The sequence below is a fragment of the Stegostoma tigrinum genome, unplaced genomic scaffold (assembly GCF_030684315.1).
Source record: "Stegostoma tigrinum isolate sSteTig4 unplaced genomic scaffold, sSteTig4.hap1 scaffold_112, whole genome shotgun sequence".
NCBI classification, from domain to species: Eukaryota; Metazoa; Chordata; class Chondrichthyes; order Orectolobiformes; family Stegostomatidae; genus Stegostoma; species Stegostoma tigrinum.
Genome location: NW_026728063.1, coordinates 79,648 through 97,049, shown reverse-complemented (window position 1 = coordinate 97,049; position 17,402 = coordinate 79,648). Strand labels below are relative to the sequence as shown.

At 48.6% G+C, this 17,402-nt stretch overlaps 1 protein-coding gene across 8 annotated transcripts in view; it reads left to right on the top strand.

Moving 5' to 3' along the window:
- Positions 1-17,402, top strand: part of LOC132207623 (complement C5-like) — a 256,535-nt gene that overhangs the window by 159,754 nt on the left and 79,379 nt on the right. The window lies entirely within an intron of this gene.

Genomic DNA, 17,402 nt, shown 5'->3' with positions numbered 1-17,402 from the left:
GGCTGTGCGAAATGGGATGCAGTGGCTGTGTGAAATGGGATGCCGTGACTGAGGGAAAGGAGATGCAGTGTCTGTTTGAAATGGGATCCTGTGACTGCAGTTCATGGGATGCAGTGACAGGGTAATGGGATGCAGTGACTGAGGGTAATGGGATGCAATGACTGAGTGAAATGGATGCACTGTCTGAGTTAAATGGGATTCACTGTGTCCGTTAAATGGGATGCAGTGACTGAGTGAAATGGGATGCAGTGACTGAGGGCAATGGGATGCAGTGACTGAGGGCAATGGGATGCAGTGGCTTTGTGAACTGAGATGCAGTGACCGCGGGAAAGGAGATGCAGTGTCTGTTTGAAATGGGCTGCAGTGACTGAGGGCAATGGGATGCAGTGACTGAGGGCAATGGGATGCAGTGACTGAGGGCAATGGGATGCAGTGACTGTGGGAAATGGGATGCAGTGACTGTGGGAAATGGGATGCAGTGACTGAGGGAAATGAGATGCAGTGACTGAGGGAAATGGGATGCATTGACTGAGGGAAATGGGATGCATTGACTGAGGGAAATGAGATGCATTGACTGAGGGAAATGAGATGCATTGACTGAGGGAAATGAGATGCATTGACTGAGGGAAATGAGATGCAGTGACTGAGGGAAAGGAGATGAAGTGACTGTGGGAAATGGAATGCTGTGACTGAGGGTAATGGGATGCACCGTCTCAATTCAATGAGATTCACTGTCTCAGGTAAATGGGATTCAGTGACTGAGGGAAATGGGATGCGCTGACTGAGTGAAATGGGATGCGGTGACTGAGGGAAAGGAGACGCAGTGACTGTGGGAAATGGGTTGCAGTGACTGAGGAAAATGGGAGGCAGTGATTGAGTGAAATGGGATGCAGTGACTGAGTGATGTGGGATGCAGTGGCTGAGTGAAATGGGATGCCGTGGCTGAGTGAAATGGGATGCAGTGGCTGAGTGAAATGGGATGCAGTGACTGAGTGAAATGGGATGCAGTGAGTGTGGGAAATGGGATGCAGTGAGTGTGGGAAATGGGATGCTGTGAATGAGTGAAGTGAGATGCAGTGACTGTGGGAAATGGGATGCAGTGAATGAGTGAAGTGAGGTGCAGTGACTGATGGAGATTGAATGCAGTGTCTGATGCTAATGGGATGCACTGACTGAGTGAAATGGGATGCACTGACTGAGGGAAATGGGATGCAGTGACTGAGGGAAATGGGATGCAGTGACTGAGTGAAATGGGATGCAGTGACTGAGTGAAATGGGATGCAGTGACTGAGGGAAATGGGATGCACTGACTGAGGGAAATGGGATGCACTGACTGAGGGAAATGGGATGCAGTGACTGAGGGAAATGGGATGCAGTGACTGAGGGAAATGGGATACAGTGACTGATGGAATTGGGATGCAGTGAGAGAGTGAAATTGGATGCAATGACTGTGGAAATGGGATGTAGTGACTGAGAGAAATGTGATGCAATGACCGAGTGAAATGGGATGCCGTGACTGTGTGGCATTGGGTGTGGTGATTGATGGAAATACATTCACTGTCTCAGTTGAATAGGATTCACTGTCTCCGTTAAATGGGATGCAGTGACTGAGTGAAATGGGATCCCGTGACTGAGGGAAATGGGATGCAGTGACAGATGGAAATTAAATGCAGTGAGAGAGTGAAATTGGATACAATGACTGTTGGAAATAGGATGCAGTGTCTGAGAGAAATGGGATGCAGTGACTGAGGGAAATGGGATGCAGTGACTGAGGGAAATGGGATGCAGTGACTGAGTGAAATGGGATGCAGTGACTGAGTGAAATGGGGCGCAGTGACTGAGGGAAATGGGATGCAGTACCTCACGGAACTTGAATGCAGCATCAGATGAGAAACAGGATGCCGTGACTCTGTGAAATGGGATGCAACGACTGCTTGAAATGGGATGCAGTGAATGAGTGAAGTGAGATGCAGTGACTGATGGAAAGGAGATGCAGTGACTGATGGAAAGGAGATGCAGTGACTGAGTGAAATGTGATGCCATGACTGAGTGAAATGTGATGCCGTGACGGAGTGAAATGTGATGCAGTGACGGAGTGAAATGTGATGCCGTGACTGTGTGAAATGTGATGCAGTGACTGCGTGAAATGTGATGCAGTGACTGCATGAAATGTGATGCAGTGACTGCGTGAAATGGGATGCAGTGTCTGCGTGAAATGGGATGCAGTGACTCCATGAAATGGGATGCAGTGACTGAGGGAAATGGGACACCGTGACTGAGTGAAATGGGATGCAGTGACTGAGGGAAAGGAGAGGCAGTGACTGATGGAAATGGGATGCCGTGACTGATGGAAATGGGATGCCGTGACTGATGGAAATGGGATGCCGTGACTGATGGAAATGGGATGCCGTGACTGAGTGAAATGGGATGCAGTGACTGAGTGAAATGGGATGCAGTGACTGAGTGAAATGGGATGCAGTGACAGATGGAAATTGAATGCAGTGAGAGATAGTGAAATTGGATGCAATGACTGTGGGAAATGGGATGTAGTGACTGAGAGAAATGGGATGCTGTGACTGAGTGAAATTGGATGCCGTGACTTTGTGGAATTGGGTGTGGTGATTGATGGAAATACATTCACTGTCTCAGTTGAATAGGATTCACTGTCTCCGTTAAATGGGATGCAGTGACTGAGTGAAATGGGTTGCAGTGACTGAGGGAAATGGGATGCCGTGACTGAGGGAAATGTGATGCCGTGACTGAGGGAAATGTGATGCCGTGACTGCGTGAAATGTGATGCCGTGACTGCGTGAAATGTGATGCAGTTACTGCGTGAAATGGTATGCAGTGACTGCGTGAAATGGTATGCAGTGACTGCGTGAAATGGTATGCAGTGACAGCATGAAATGGGATGCAGTGACTGAGGGAAATGGGATGCAGTTACTGAGGGAAATGGGATGCAGTGACTGAGGGAAATGGGATGCAGTGACTGAGTGAAATGGGATGCAGTGACTGAGGGAAATGGGATGCACTGACTGAGGGAAATGTGATGCCGTGACTGCGTGAAATGTGATGCCGTGACTGCGTGAAATGTGATGCAGTTACTGCGCGAAATGTGATGCAATGACTGCCTGAAATGTGATGCAGTGACTGCGTGAAATGGTATGCAGTGACTGCGTGAAATGGTATGCAGTGACTGCGTGAAATGGTATGCAGTGACTGCATGAAATGGTATGCAGTGACTGCATGAAATGGGATGCAGTGACTGAGGGAAATGGGATGCAGTGACTGAGTGAAATAGGATGCCCTGACTGAGTGAAATGCGATGCAGTGACTGACGGAAATTGAATGCACTGACGGATGGAAATTGAATGCAATGAGAGAGTGAAATTGGCTGCAATGACTGTGGGAAATGGGTTGTAGTGACTGAGAGAAATGGGATGCAGTGTCTGAGTGAAATGGGATACAGTGACTGAGGGAAATTGGATGCAGTGACTGAGTGAAATGGGATGCAGTGACTGAGTGAATTGGGATGCAGTGACTGAGTGAAGTGGGATGCCATGACTGAGTGAAACGGGATGCACTAACAGAGTGGAATGCATTGCAGTGACTGATGGAAATTGAATGCAGTGACTGATGGAAATTGAATGCAGTGACGGAGTGAAATGGGATGCACTGACTGCGTGAAATGGGATGCAGTGACTGCGTGAAATGAGATGCAGTGACTGCGTGAAATGTGATGCAGTGACTGTGTGAAATGTGATGCTGTGACTGTGTGAAATGTGATGCAGTGACTGTGTGAAATGGGATGCAGTGACTGTGGGAAATGGGATGCAGTGACTGTGGGAAATGGGATGCAGTGACTGAGTGAATTGCGATGCAGTGACTGTGGGAAATGGGATGCAGTGAATGAGTGAAGTGAGATGCAGTGACTGATGGAAATTGAATGCAGTGTGTGATGCAAATGGGATGCAGTGGCTGAGTGAAATGGGATGCAGTGACTGTGGGAAATGGGTTGTAGTGACTGAGTGAATTGGGATGCAGTGACTGATTGAAATGGGATGCAGTGACTGAGTGAAATGGGATTCACTGACTGAGGGTCATGGGATGCAGTGACTGATGGAAATGGGATGCAGTGGCTGAGTGAAATGTGATGCAGTGGCTGAGTGAAATGTGATGCAGTGGCTGAGTGAAATGGGATGCAGTGGCTGAGTGAAATGGGATGCAGTGACTGAGGGAAATGGGATGCGCTGACTGAGTGAAATGGTAAGCTGTGACTGAGGGAAAGGAGACGCAGTGACTGTGGGAAATGGGTTGCAGTGACTGAGGAAAATGGGAGGCAGTGATTGAGTGAAATGGGATGCAGTCACTGAGTGAAATGTGATGCAGTGACTGAGTGAAATGGGATGCAGTGACTGAGGGAAATGGGATGCAGTGACTGAGTGAAATGGGTTTCAGTGACCGAGGGTCATGGGATGCGGTGACTGAGGGGAATAGGGTGCGGTGACTGAGGGAAATGGATGCACTGTCGCAGTTGAAGAGGATTCACTGTCTCCGTTAAATAGCATGTAGTGACTGAGTCAAATGGAATGCTGTGACTGAGTGAAATGGGATGCAATGACTGAGTGAATATGACGGAGTGGCTGAGTGAAATGGGATGCAGTGGCTGATTGAAATGGGATGCAGTGACTGAGGGAAATGGGATGCAGTGACTGTGGGAAATGGGTTGCAGTGACTGTGGGAAATGGGTTGCACTGAGTGAGGAAATGAGGCGCAGTAACTGAGGGAAAGGAGATGCAGTGACTGTGGGAAATGGGATGCAGTGACTGTGGGAAACGAGATGAAGTGACTGTGTGAAATGTGATGCTGTGACTGTGTGAAATGGGATGTAGTGACTGAGTGAAATGGGATGCAGTGACTGAGTGAAATGGGATGCAGTGACTGAGTGAAATGGGATGCAGTGACTGAGTGAAATGGGATGCAGTGACTGTGGGAAATGGGATGCAGTGACTGAGTGAAGTGAGATGCAGTGACTGATGCAAATGGGATGCAGTGTCTGATGCAAATGGGATGCAGTGACTGAGTGAAATGGGATGCAGTGACTGAGTGAAATGGGATGCAGTGACTGAGTGAAATGGGATGCAGTGACTGAGTGAAATGAGCTGCAATGACTGTGTGAAGTGGGATGCAGTGACTGATGGAGATTAAATGCAGTGTCTGATGCAAATGGGATGCACGGACTGAGGGAAATGGGATGCACTGACTGAGGGAAATGGGATGCACTGACTGAGGGAAATGGGATGCCCTGACTGAGGGAAATGGGATGCACTGACTGAGGGAAATAGGATGCAGTGACTTTTGGAAATGGGATGCAGTGAGTGATGGAAATGGGAGTCAGTGATTGAATGAAATGGGTGCAAGTGACCGTGGAGATGGGATGCAGTGACTTGGGGAAAGGAGATGCAGTGACTGTGGAAACGGGAAGCTGTGACTGAGGGTAACGGGTTGCAGTGGCAAAGTGAAATGGGACGCCGTGTCTCTGTGAAATGTGATGCGGAGACTGTGGGGAAATGGATGCAGTGACTGAATGAAATGGGATGCAGTGACTGAGTGAAATGTGATGCGTTGACTGATGGAAAGGAGATGCCGTCCCTGTGGGAAATGGCATGCAGTGACTGAGTGAAATGGGAAGCTGTGAATGAGTGAAATGGGATGCCGTGACTGAGGGTAATGTGATGCAGTGACTGAGGGTAATGTGATGCAGTGACTGAGGGTAATGTGATGCAGTGACTGAGGGTAATGTGATGCAGTGACTGAGGGTAGTGTGACGCAGTGACTGAGTGAAATGGGATGCAGTGACTGAGGGAAATGGGATGCACTGACTGAGGGAAATGTGATGCCGTGACTGCGTGAAATGTGATGCCGTGACTGCGTGAAATGTGATGCAGTTACTGCGTGAAATGTGATGCAATGACTGCCTGAAATGTGATGCAGTGACTGCGTGAAATGGTATGCAGTGACTGCGTGAAATGGTATGCAGTGACTGCGTGAAATGGTATGCAGTGACTGCATGAAATGGTATGCAGTGACTGCATGAAATGGGATGCAGTGACTGAGGGAAATGGGATGCAGTGACTGAGGGAAATGGGATGCAGTGACTGAGTGAAATAGGATGCCCTGACTGAGTGAAATGCGATGCAGTGACTGACGGAAATTGAATGCACTGACGGATGGAAATTGAATGCAATGAGAGAGTGAAATTGGCTGCAATGACTGTGGGAAATGGGTTGTAGTGACTGAGAGAAATGGGATGCAGTGTCTGAGTGAAATGGGATACAGTGACTGAGTGAATTGGGATGCAGTGACTGAGTGAAGTGGGATGCCATGACTGAGTGAAACAGGATGCACTAACAGAGTGGAATGCATTGCAGTGACTGATGGAAATTGAATGCAGTGACTGATGGAAATTGAATGCAGTGACGGAGTGAAATGGGATGCACTGACTGCGTGAAATGGGATGCAGTGACTGCGTGAAATGAGATGCAGTGACTGCGTGAAATGTGATGCAGTGACTGAGGGAAATGGGATGCAGTGACTGTGTGAAATGTGATGCTGTGACTGTGTGAAATGTGATGCAGTGACTGTGTGAAATGGGATGCAGTGACTGTGGGAAATGGGATGCAGTGACTGTGGGAAATGGGATGCAGTGACTGAGTGAAATGCGATGCAGTGACTGTGGGAAATGGGATGCAGTGAATGAGTGAAGTGAGATGCAGTGACTGATGGAAATTGAATGCAGTGTGTGATGCAAATGGGATGCAGTGGCTGAGTGAAATGGGATGCAGTGACTGTGGGAAATGGGTTGTAGTGACTGAGTGAATTGGGATGCAGTGACTGAGTGAATGGGATGCAGTGACTGTGGGAAATGGGTTGTAGTGACTGAGTGAATGGGATGCAGTGACTGATTGAAATGGGATGCAGTGACTGAGTGAAATGGGATTCACTGACTGAGGGTCATGGGATGCAGTGACTGATGGAAATGGGATGCAGTGGCTGAGTGAAATGGGATGCAGTGGCTGAGTGAAATGGGATGCAGTGACTGAGGGAAATGGGATGCGCTGACTGAGTGAAATGGTAAGCTGTGACTGAGGGAAAGGAGACGCAGTGACTGTGGGAAATGGGTTGCAGTGACTGAGGAAAATGGGAGGCAGTGATTGAGTGAAATGGGATGCAGTCACTGAGTGAAATGTGATGCAGTGACTGAGTGAAATGGGATGCAGTGACTGAGGGAAATGGGATGCAGTGACTGAGTGAAATGGGTTTCAGTGACCGAGGGTCATGGGATGCGGTGACTGAGGGGAATAGGGTGCGGTGACTGAGGGAAATGGATGCACTGTCGCAGTTGAAGAGGATTCACTGTCTCCGTTAAATAGCATGTAGTGACTGAGTCAAATGGAATGCTGTGACTGAGTGAAATGGGATGCAATGACTGAGTGAATATGACGGAGTGGCTGAGTGAAATGGGATGCAGTGGCTGATTGAAATGGGATGCAGTGACTGAGGGAAATGGGATGCAGTGACTGTGGGAAATGGGTTGCAGTGACTGTGGGAAATGGGTTGCACTGAGTGAGGAAATGGGATGCAGTGACTGTGGGAAACGAGATGAAGTGACTGTGTGAAATGTGATGCTGTGACTGTGTGAAATGGGGTGTAGCGACTGAGTGAAATGGGATGCAGTGACTGAGTGAAATGGGATGCAGTGACTGTGGGAAATGGGATGCAGTGACTGAGTGAAGTGAGATGCAGTGACTGATGCAAATGGGATGCAGTGTCTGATGCAAATGGGATGCAGTGACTGAGTGAAATGGGATGCAGTGACTGAGTGAAATGGGATGCAGTGACTGAGTGAAATGAGCTGCAATGACTGTGTGAAGTGGGATGCAGTGACTGATGGAGATTAAATGCAGTGTCTGATGCAAATGGGATGCACGGACTGAGTGAAATGGGATGCACTGACTGAGGGAAATGGGATGCACTGACTGAGGGAAATGGGATGCACTGACTGAGGGAAATGGGATGCACTGACTGAGGGAAATGGGATGCAGTTACTGAGGGAAATAGGATGCAGTGACTTTTGGAAATGGGATGCAGTGAGTGATGGAAATGGGAGTCAGTGATTGAATGAAATGGGTGCAAGTGACCGTGGAGATGGGATGCAGTGACTTGGGGAAAGGAGATGCAGTGACTGTGGAAACGGGAAGCTGTGACTGAGGGTAACGGGTTGCAGTGGCGAAGTGAAATGGGACGCCGTGTCTCTGTGAAATGTGATGCGGAGACTGTGGGGAAATGGATGCAGTGACTGAATGAAATGGGATGCAGTGACTGAGTGAAATGTGATGCGTTGACTGATGGAAAGGAGATGCCGTCCCTGTGGGAAATGGCATGCAGTGACTGAGTGAAATGGGAAGCTGTGATTGAGTGAAATGGGATGCCGTGACTGAGGGTAATGTGATGCAGTGACTGAGGGTAATGTGATGCAGTGACTGAGGGTAATGTGATGCAGTGACTGAGGGTAATGTGATGCAGTGACTGAGGGTAGTGTGACGCAGTGACTGAGTGAAATGGGGTGCAGTGACTGAGTGAAATGGGATGCGTGACTGAGTGAAATGGGATGCGGTGACTGAGGGAAATGGGATGCGGTGACTGAGGGAAATGGAATGCGGTGACTGTCGGGAATCGGGTGCGGTGACTTATGGAAATGGATGCACTGTCTCAGTTGAACAGGATTCAACGTCTCCGTTAAATAGGATGCAGTGACTGAGTCAAATGGGATGCAGTGACTGAGGGTAATGGGATGCACTGACTGAGGGAAAGGAGATGCAGTGACTCTGGGAAATGGAATGCTGTGACTGAGGGTAATGGGATGCACCGTTTCAGTTCAATGAGATTCACTGTCTCAGTGAATTGGGATGCTGTGACTGAGGGAAAGCAGATGCAGTGACTGTGGGAAATTGGTTGCAGTGACTGAGGGAAATGGGACGCAGTGACTGAGGAAAATGGGATGCAGTGACTGAGTGAAATGGGATGCAGTGGCTGACGGTAATGGGATGCAGTGGCTGACGGGAATGGGATGCAGTGACTGAGTGTAATGGGGTGCAGTGGCTGTGTGAAATGGGATGTAGTGACTGAGTGAAATGGGACGCCCAAACTGATGGAAATGGGATGCACTGACTGAGTGAAATGGGACGCAGTGACTGAGGGAAATAGGAAGCAGTGACTGACTGTAATGGGATGCCGTGACTGTGGGGAATTGGGTGTGGTGATGATCGAAATGGATTCACTGTTGCAGTTGAATAGGATTCACTGTCTCCGTTAGAAGGGATGCAGTAACTGAGTGAAATGGGATGCAGTGACTGAGTGTAATGTGATGCAGTGACTGAAGGAAATGGGATGCAGTGACTGATGGAAATGGGATGCAGTGCCTGAGTGATATGGGATGCTGAGACTGAGTGAAGTGGGACGCCGTGACTGAGTGAAGTGGGACGCCGTGACTGAGTGAAGTGGGACGCCGTGACTGAGTGAAGTGGGACGCCGTGACTGAGTGAAGTGGGACGCCGTGACTGAGTGAAGTAGGACGCCGTGACTGAGTGAAATGGGACGCCGTGACTGAGTGTAATGGGATGCAGTGACTGAGGGAAATAGGATGCAGTGACTGAGTGAAATGAGCTGCAATGACTGTGTGAAGTGGGATGCAGTGACTGATGGAGATTAAATGCAGTGTCTGATGCAAATGGGATGCACGGACTGAGGGAAATGGGATGCACTGACTGAGGGAAATGGGATGCACTGACTGAGGGAAATGGGATGCACTGACTGATGGAAATGGGATGCAGTGACTGAGGGAAATGGGATGCAGTTACTGAGGGAAATAGGATGCAGTGACTTTTGGAAATGGGATGCAGTGAGTGATGGAAATGGGAGTCAGTGATTGAATGAAATGGGTGCAAGTGACCGTGGAGATGGGATGCAGTGACTTGGGGAAAGGAGATGCAGTGACTGTGGAAACGGGAAGCTGTGACTGAGGGTAACGGGTTGCAGTGGCGAAGTGAAATGTGACGCCGTGTCTCTGTGAAATGTGATGCGGAGACTGTGGGGAAATGGATTCTGTGACTGAATGAAATGGGATGCAGTGACTGAGTGAAATGGGATGCAGTGACTGAGGGTAATGGGACGCAGTGACTGAGTGAAATAGGATGCACTGTCTCAGTTGAATAGGATTCACTGTCTCCGTTAAATAGCATGTAGTGACTGAGTCAAATGGAATGCTGTGACTGAGTGAAATGGGACGCAGCGGCTGAGTGAAATGGGAAGCAGTGGCTGATTGAAATGGGATGCAGTGGCTGAGGGAAATGGGATGCAGTGGCTGAGGGAAATGGGATGCAGTGACTGAAGGAAATGGGATGCAGTGACTGAGGGAAATGGGATGCAGTGGCTGAGTGAAATGGGATGCAGTGACTGAGGGAAATGGGATGCAGTGACTGAGGGAAATGAGATGCATTGACTGAGGGAAATGAGATGCATTGACTGAGGGAAATGACATGCAGTGACTGAGGGAAAGGAGATGCAGTGACTCTGGGAAATGGAATGCTGTGACTGAGGGTAAGGGGATGCGCCGTTTCAGTTCAATGAGATTCACTGTCTCAGTGAATTGGGATGCTGTGACTGAGGGAAAGCAGATGCAGTGACTGTGGGAAATAGGTTGCAGTGACTGAGGGAAATGGGACGCAGTGACTGAGGGAATTGGGATGCACTGACTGAGTGAACTGGGGTGCAGTGACTGAATGAAATGGGATGCAGTGACTGAGGGGAATGTGATGCAGTTACTGAGGGAAATGGGATGCAGTGCCTGAGTGAAATGGGATGCAGTGACTGAGTGAAATGGGATGCAGTGGCTGACGGTAATGGGATGCAGTGACTGAGTGTAATGGGGTGCAGTGGCTGAGTGAAATGGGATGCAGTGGCTGCGTGAAATGGGATGTAGTGACTGAGTGAAATGGGACGCCCAGACTGAGGGAAATGGGATGCACTGACTGAGTGAAATGGGACGCAGTGACTGAGGGAAATAGGATGCAGTGACTGACTGAAATGGGAGGCAGTGACTGTGTGAAGTGGGAGGGAGTGACTGAGTGAAATGGGAGGCAGTGACTGAGTGAAATGGGACGCCGTGACTGAGTGTAATGGGATGCAGTGACTGAGTGAAATGGGATGCAGTGACTGAGTGAAGTGGGGTGCAGTGGCTGCGTGAAATGGGATGCAGTGACTGAGTGAATTGGGATGCAGTGACTGAGGGAAATAGGATGCAGTGACTGAGTGTAATGGGATGCTGTGACTGAGGACAATGAGATGCAGTGACTGAGGGAAATGAGATGCAGTGACTGAGGGAAATGAGATGCAGTTACTGAGGGGAAGGAGATGCAGTGACTGAGGGGAAGGAGATGCAGTGACTGTGTGAAATGGGTTGCAGTGACTGTCAGAAATGGTTTGCAGTGACTGAGGGAAATGGGACGCAGTGACTGAGTGCAATGGGAAACACTGACTGAGTGAACTGGGACGCAGTGACTGAGGGAAATTGGAAGCAGAGACTGAGTGAAATGTGATGCAGTGACTGAGGGAAATAGGATGCAGTGACTGAGTGTAATGGGACGCAGTGACTCTGGGGACATGGGATGCAGTGACTGTCTGAAATGGGAGGGTGTGACTCACTGAAATGGGAGGGTGTGACTCACTGAAATGGGAGGATGTGACTCACTGAAATGGGAGGGTGTGACTCACTGAAATGGGAGGGTGTGACTCACTGAAATGGGAGGGTGTGACTCACTGAAATGGGAGGGTGTGACTCACTGAAATGGGAGGCAGTGACTCACTGAAATGGGAGGCAGTGACTCACTGAAATGGGAGGCAGTGACTGAGTGAAATGGGATGCAGTCACTGAGTGAAATGGGATGCAGTGACTGACGTAATGGGAAGGAGTGAATGAGGTAATAGGGATGCAGTGCCTGACGGGCCTTGGGGTGCAGTGACTGAGTGAAGTGGGATGCAGTGACTGAGGGAAGTGGGATGTAGTGACTGAGGGAATTGGAGTGCAGTGACCGCATCAGATTTGGAACTGGGTCATGAGCCTGGCCAGGTGTTAGATTTGGAAGTAGGTGATCACCTTGGTGATAGCGATCACAATTCTAAGATAATAAACTGCCAACCTCAGCGATCACAATTCTGTTATGTTTACTTTAGTGAAGGAAAGGTAGAGGTGTACACCACTGGGCAAGAGTTATCTGGGGGAAAGGCAATTCCGATGAGATTTGGCAAGATTTTGGGAGCATAGGATGGGGAAGGAAACTGCAAGGGATGGGCACAGTAGAAATGTAGAGCTTATTCAAGGAAAAGTTCCTGTGTATCCTAGATAAGTATGTACCTGTCAGGCCGGGAGGAAGCTGCAGAGCGCGGGAGCCGTGGTTTACGAAGGAAGCGGAATCTCTGGTCAAGAGGAAGCAGAAGGCTTCTGTTACTCTCAGATGTGAATGCTCAGTCAGGGTGCTTGAGGGTTACAAGGTAGCCAGGAAAGACCGAAAGAGAGAGCTCAGAAGAGCCAGGAGGAGATTTGAGAAGTTGTTGGCGGATAGGATCAGGGTAAACCGTCAGGTTTTCTATCGGTATTTAAGAAATAAAAGAATGAGAAAAGTAAGATTAGGCCCAATCAAGGATAGTAGTGGGAAGTTGTGTGTGGAGTCAGATGAGATAGGGGAAGCGTGAAATGAATATTTTTCAACAGTATTCACTCTAGAAAACCACAATGTTGTCGAGGAGAATACAGAGATACAGGCAACTGGACTAGGTGGGATTGAGGTTCACAAGGAAGAGGTATTTGAAATCCTACAGAGGGTGAAGACAGCTATGACCCCTGGGCCGGATGGGATTTGTCCTCGGATCCTCGGGGAATCCAGGGAGGAGATTGCCGAGCCTTTGGCATTGATCTTTAACTCATCATTGTCTACAGGAATAGTGCCAGATGACTGGAGGATAGCAATTGTGGTTCTCCTGTTCAAGAAGGGGAGTAGAGACAACCCTGGTAATTGTCGGCCAGTGAGACTTAGATCAGTTGTTGGTAAAGTGTTGGAAAAGGTTCTAAGGGACAGGATTTATAATCATCTAGAAAAGAATAAATTGATTAGGGATAGTCAGCACAGTTTTGTGAAGGGTAGGTCGTGCCTCACAAACCTTATTGAGTTCTTTGAGAAGGTGACCAAACAGATAGATGAGAGTAAACCGGTTGATGTGGTGTAGATGGATTTCAGCAAGGCGTTCGATAAGGTTCCCCAGAACAGACTATTGTACAAAATGCAGAGGAATGGAATTGTGGGAGATATAGCAGTTTGGATCGGAAATTGGCCTGCTGAAAGAAGACAGAGGGTGGTAGTTGATGGGAAACGTTCATCCTGGAGACCAGTTTCTGGTGGTACCGCAAGTGTCGGTGTTGGGTCCACTGCTGTTTGTCATTTTTATAAATGACCTGGATGAGGGCAGTGAAGGATGAGTTAGTAAATTTGCAGACAACACTAAGATAGGTGGAGTTGTGGATCGTGACAAAGGATTGGTTGCAGAGAGACACAGATAAGCTGCAGAGCTGGGCTGAGAAGTGGCAAATGGAGTTTAATGCAGACAAGCGTGAGGTGATGCACTTCGGCAGGAGTAACCAGAAGGCAAAGTACAGGGCTAATGGTAAGATTCTTAGTAGTATAGATGAGCGGAGAGATCTCGGTGTCCATGAACACAGATCCTTGAAAGTTGTCACCCAGGTTGACAGGGCTGTTCAAAAGGCATACAGTGTTTTAGCTTTGATTAATAGAGGGATCGAGTTCCGGAACCAAGAGGTTATGGTGAAGCTGTACAAAACTCTGAAGCGGCCGCATTGGAGTATTGTATACAGTTCTGGTCACCGCATTATAAGAAGGATGTGGAAGCTTTGGAAAGGGTGCAGAGGAGATTTACTAGGATGTTGCCTGGTATGGAGGGAAGGTCTTACGAGGAAAGGCTGAGGGACTTGAGGCTGTCTTCATTAGAGAGAAGAAGGTTGAGGGGTGACTTAATTGAAACATATAAAATAATCAGAGGGTGAGATAGTGTGGCTAGGGAGAGCCTTTTTCCTCGGATGGTGATGGTGAGCACGAGGGGGCAGAGCTTTAAATTGAGGGGTGAAAGATACAGGACAGATGTCAGAGGTAGTTTCTTTACTCAGACAGTAGTAAGGGAATGGAACGCTTTGCCTGCAACGGTCGTAGATTCGCCAACTTCAGGTACATTTAAGTGGTCATTGGACAAGCATATGGACGTACATGGAATAGTGCAGGTTAGATGGGCTTGAGATCGGCATGACAGGTCAGCACAAGATCGAGGGCCGAAGGGCCTGTACTGTGCTGTAATGTTCTATGTTCTCTCTTCTATGGCTAGCTCTCCCTGTGCTCCGTGTGATTTAACTTCCCTACTGGACTACTGTGAGGAACCTTCTTGAACGCCTTACTGAAACCCATATACGTCCATGTTTCTGCCTCAATCAATGCTCTTCATTACTACTTTAAAAAACTCATTCAAATTATATGAGTTATGATTTCCTGTGCACATGTGTCCTTGGATCCCATGGACTGTTTCCTGTTCTAACAGTCTTCAAATGGGGAATCTTGTCAAAAGCTCTGCTGAAGCCCAAGTAGACTGTGTCAAATGCATTGCCCTCATCCACACACCTAGTTAGCTCTTCAGTCATAGATTCATAGAGTCATACAGCACAGAATCAGGACCCTCACTCCTAATCATCTGTACTGATCAGGTGTCCCAAACTTAACCGGTCCCATTTGCCTGCGTTTGGTATCCGTCTAAACCTTTCCTCATTGTGTACCTGTCCAAATGTCTTTTAAATACAGAAATTTTATCTGCCTCTACCACGTCTGTTGGCAGCTCATTGCATTCACGCACCACCCTCTGTGTGGGAAAAGTTGCCGGTCGGGTCACTTTTAAATCTTTCCCCTTTCACATTTGAACCTACTCCCTTCTAGCTTTGGACTCCCCTACCTTGGTTATTCCCCTTATCAATGCCCATCATGATTTTTTACACCTCTGGAAGTCACCCCTTCGTCTCCGATACTCCAGGGAAAAAGTCCGAGCCTATCCACCACTCCTCGTAAACCCTCCAGTCCCGGCAATGACCTTTTGTAATTATTTTTGCACTCTGTATAGTTGAACAGCATTCTTCCTACGGCAGGGTAACCAGAATTCACTGAAGTATTATGACATAGAACATAGAACATTACAGCGCAGTACAGGCCCTTCAGCCCTCGATGTTGCGCCAACCTGTGAATCCAACCTGAAGCCCATCTAACCGACACTATTCCATTACCATCCATATATTTAGCAATGTTCATTTAAATGCCCTTAAACTTGGCAATCTACTCCTGTTGCAGGCAGGGCATTCCGTACCCATACTACTCTCTGAATAAAGAACCTCCCTCTGACATGTGTCCCATATCTATCTCCCCTCAATTTAAACCTATCTCCACTCGTGCTCACCATCACCATCGAGGAAAAAGACTATCGCTGTCCACCTATCTAATCCTCTGATTATCTTGTATGTCTCTATTAAGTTGCCTCTTCACCTTCTTCTGACAAAAACAGCCTCAAGTCCCGAAGCTTTTCCTCATAAGACCTTCCTTCCACACCAGACAAGATCCTAATAAACCCCCTCCAAATCCTTCCGATAATGTGGCGATCAGAACTGTACGCAATAGTCCAAGCGCGGCCGCACCAGTGTTTTGTACAGCTGCAACATGACCTCATGGCTCCGAAACTCAATCTCTGTACCAATAAAACCTAACACGCCGTACGCCTTCTGAACAAGCCTATCAATCTGCGTGGCAACTTTCAGGGATCTACGCACATGGACACCGAGATCTCTCTGCTCATCCACACCACCAAGATTCTGTGCAGCACGGTGGCTCAGTGGTTCGCACTGCAGCCTCGGGCAATTGTCTGTGCGAAGTTTGCACGTTCTCCCCGTGTCTGCTTGCATTTCCTCCTGGTGATCCGGTTAAGGCGGATAAGGGAGGGGAGGGGAATATGTGTCTGGTGGCGGCATCCTGCTGGTGGTGGTGGAAATGGTGCCTGAGGTTGGTATGGATGTGGGTATGTGGGTTGATAGGTAAGGTCAAGTGGAACCTTATTGCTATCTTGGGAGGGAAGAGAAAAGGTGAGGGCAAAAGTGCTGGGTTGGACACAGTTGAGGGCCCTGTCGACCACGGAGCCGGAGAATCCTCAGTTGAGGAAGAAGATGGACATTTTGGAGGCTCCCTTGTTGATGTTGGCCTCATGAGAACATGTTCGATGGAGATGGAGGAAGTGAGAGAAGAGGTTGGAGTCTTTCCAGAAAGTGGGGTGTGAGGATATATAGACCAGGTAGCTGTGAGAGTCAGAGAGTTTGTAATGGATATTAGTGCGAAGCCTACCCCCAGGAATGGAAGCAGAAATGTTGAGGAAGGGAAGGGTGGAGTCAGAGGTAGAGCAGGTGAAAGTGAGGGCAGGACGGAAATTGGAGGCGAAGTTGATGAAGTTTTCCAATTTCAGACAAGAGAGAGAAGCAGCCGGATGATATCATTGATGTATCGGAGAAAGTGTTGTGGGTGGGAATGTTCCACGTACCCCGTGAAGAGACAGGTTTAACTCGGGCCCACGCAGGTGCCCGGAGCTGCTCCTCTTACCCGAAGAAAATGAGAGGAGTTAAACAACAAGTTGTTGAGGGTGAGGATGAGGTCGACCAAGTGGAGGAGGGTGGTGGTGGGAGGGGCATGTACAGGTCTTTGCTCCAAGAAGAAGGGGACAGCCCTAAGAACCTCCTGGTGGGGAATGGATGTGTAAAGGAATTACACGTTCATGGTAAAGAGGACGCAGCTGGAACCGGCAAACTGATGTTTTTAAAACTGCGTAAAATGTCAGAGTATTTCTGGATGTACGTGGGCAGTGCTTGGACCAGGGGACAGAAGATTGAGTCAAGGTCGGAAGAGATGAGTTCTTTGGGGCAGGAACAGGCTGAAACAATGGGTCTGCCAGGACAGTCTCATTTGTGGATTTTTAGGGGGACGTAGGAGCAACCTGTGGGGAGCTGTGGCCTTTCAGCTTGGAAACAGAGGGGGAAGATCACCAGATAGACCAAGATCAGTTACTGTAGTAGATACAATGGCCCGGTGCGGTCATGGTCCAGGAGAAGTCGGAGGAGGTATCTGAGAGCTGGCGCTCAGCCTCTGCAAGGTAGACTTCAGCTCACCAGACCACAACAGCACCACCTTATCGGCAGGCTTAATAAC